Source organism: Montipora foliosa, chromosome 5 (assembly GCF_036669935.1).
Source record: "Montipora foliosa isolate CH-2021 chromosome 5, ASM3666993v2, whole genome shotgun sequence".
NCBI classification, from domain to species: Eukaryota; Metazoa; Cnidaria; class Anthozoa; order Scleractinia; family Acroporidae; genus Montipora; species Montipora foliosa.
Window position 1 is genome coordinate 1,588,675 of NC_090873.1, and position 3,071 is coordinate 1,591,745.

The window sequence follows — 3,071 nt, forward strand, 5'->3', positions numbered from 1 at the left end:
AAGTCTATTTTAATAAACGTCTGGCTGTTACAAATAACTTTATTCAGAAACAGGGGGTTTTACTCTTTATTTCTTGCCAGTGCTATAGTTGGTATAGTTATATCATGGTAGTACTTGGGTAAGTGATCATTTAGGCGCAAGGAAATTGAAATGGAAATGATAAGGAACTAAGTCTTTGCCATGCACTGGAAAGTAGGGATAGCGGGATAAACGTCCATGGACTGCCGTCATCAAAACTAATTTAAAGCGTTTCACCCTGTTAAGCCCTGCATCATGTTTCTTTTTTGTAATAAGGTTTACTCCTATTTGGGGTTCCTGTTATTCCGTACATACTGTTCGGATATGGACTCTTTGGGAGTTTGCAGTGTTCACAAGAAATGATGTGACCAACCATTAATTTCAATGTAGACTGAGTTCTATTTGTTAATATAGGCTTCTCCCCAGTCGAGAAAATCAGACAATAACAACAAAAAGAAGTTCTTAGCGTCATTCGCTATGAAAGCCGCTTCTAATTATCCCAGTTTCGTTCCCTTGCTTGCTGTTCGTTCCTCAATTTAGTTTTCGTTTTTGATCGAGTACAGAAGAAGTTCAACGTTAAAGCCCGGTTCCCACTTGTGCGACCTGAACCAGTTATTTTTGACTGTAAACTTTTTACTGTGACGGTTTCGTATCTGAGAAGACGACATAGCAGACTAAAAACCCAGGAATTAAACACCTGTAACATTTTTGACAGGCAAAAAACATGTTGTATATCAATAGGTCATCACCATCAGTTGTTTTTCGCCTGTCCCCACCTATTTATTCAGTTTACCATCTTTCTCACGGCCGCATTAACACCTTAAACATCCAAATTAAACCGGAAGCAAATTTCCTTCTGGAATGTTGCTAGATTAGTGCTAGTTAGCTGGTGTTGTGGCTGTCCTTTGTGATTTTATGGGTGGGTGGGTGTTGGAGAATAGCTGCCAAACTTTAACCTTGTCAAAAGAAATAAATGACAAACAAACAATTTATATGGGCAATAGGTTGTTGTGTTAGATTCAAACTTCTCTATCTGTTTATTTGTTTTTTCTGCACGTGATTGTTACTCTATCTTATTTACGCGTGTGTGACATTGCGTTACATCATGACGCCTTGATGTATGTGGATCAGTTTTCAATCAAGTTTTTCAATTGCTACGTGCTTTCACTCGCTAGTGTTCTGCTTTAGTTTTCTACTGTTTAATTAACCTTTCTTCGTGTATTTCTTTGCTTCTCCGGATCAGAGGAATATTTGTAAGTTTACTTTATGCTGGGTTTTTTCAATCAGTGCATCAGTGTCTTAGAAATATTGTGATTTATTTCCTTTCAGTCGAACCATTGTTTCTTTATTGTCATTGTCATTGCTGATCTTCAAATATTGACTTCGAATGCGTTCGGATTACCTCTTGATCACTTCAATTGTAGTAAGCGTTAAATGGAACCTTTTTTAATTGTCTACGATTTGGTGCTTACATTAGTTCGAAAATATGGAATATGGCTGAAGCTTCGAGCGAAGAGTCAACTCATTCAACTCGCAACAGGCAACCTAATGTTACCCTTGACAACGATGGAATTAAGCATGAGAAGTCCCTTCAGTGTCGCAAAACAAGGAGTGCAGCAAAGGCACGCATCACCAGAAAAATCAAGGAACTGATGGAAAGCTTTACAAACTGTGAAAACGTTGCTGATGTTCGTAAATGGGCCCAGGAATTCGAAGAAATCGCCAAGAATTTCCGAGAAGCCCACAACGCATACCACGCCACCCTCGAGGATGATTTCGAAATTCAAGACTCGCAGGAGTATTTCGAGTGCGAGAATCAACGGATCGTCAACTTTCAACGGAGACTCGAAGAGTGGTTCTCAAGAGCGGAAAGTGAAATAAACCCGTATGACTCTGTCAACAATACTGGGACCAGATCCCGTACACGCACATCGCGTTCCAAATCGTCGCATACAAGTCTGCGCTCTTCGGAAGCCAGATCGTCAGCCGCCAGTCCTCGAACAATTGCAGGGGCGAAAAGAGCATCGTTAACCGCCGAGGCAGCCGCTCTGCGCCAGCAACAAAGTTTGCGGGAAGAAGAGTTGAGGCTAAAGCAGCAGCAAGAAGAGGCCAGATTGCGCCTCGAACAACGCAAACAACAACTCCAGCTCCAGTCCGAAATTGCTAAGATGGAGACTGAAGAGTGCATCTACGCTGTGGCTCAACAAGGAGACCATTACTTTCAACAGCCATTCCCTACGCAGAAACAGGACCTCTCACCGTTCTCGCCTCCTGGTCAGCCACGCCCATCAGCGCTTCGTGCCTCAGACCAATTCTCAGAAAGCGCGCAGGCCACTCCGGGCCTCGTCAAGGTTCCGCAAAGGCCAAGGAGACCGGAAGAACTTCAACCAGATCCAGCAGTAATCAATCAACCTGGTAGCAAGCCAAAGATCTTCTCACCTCAAGGAACTGCGTGGTCACCTGTAATCCCACTTAAACCCGAGCTCAATGACCACCACGTGGATCATGAGGGTATTAAACAAGAGCGAAGTCCATCTCCGGGTGCTTCAGACGTTGGGGAAAAATTCGTGCGAGATGTGATCGACATCCAGCGACAACAACAACGGCACAACGAGCAGCTTATGTATATGCAGCAATACTGCGACCAACAGCTGCAACAGCTACTGGGACAGCATCAACAACTGTCCCTAACACTAACGTTACCTCACGCTGAGGTGCAGACGTTCGATGGAGACCCGGTTAACTACTGCAATTTTATACGTTCCTTCGAAAACCTTATCGAAGCTAAGACGAAAAGCAGTAGCACAAAGCTGTACTACCTCGTGCAATACACGTCTGGTGACGTCCAAGAGCTCATGCGAAGCTGTTTATCGATGCAACCGGATGAAGGCTATCGAGAAGCGCCCAGACTTCTAAAGGAAAGATATGGCCAGAGCTACAAAATCGCCTCTGCCTACGTTACTAGAGTCACGAACGGACCACCGATTAAGCATGAAGACGGCCAAGCACTTCAGAAGTTTTCCATCCTTCTCACTAGCTGCAAGAACACCCTA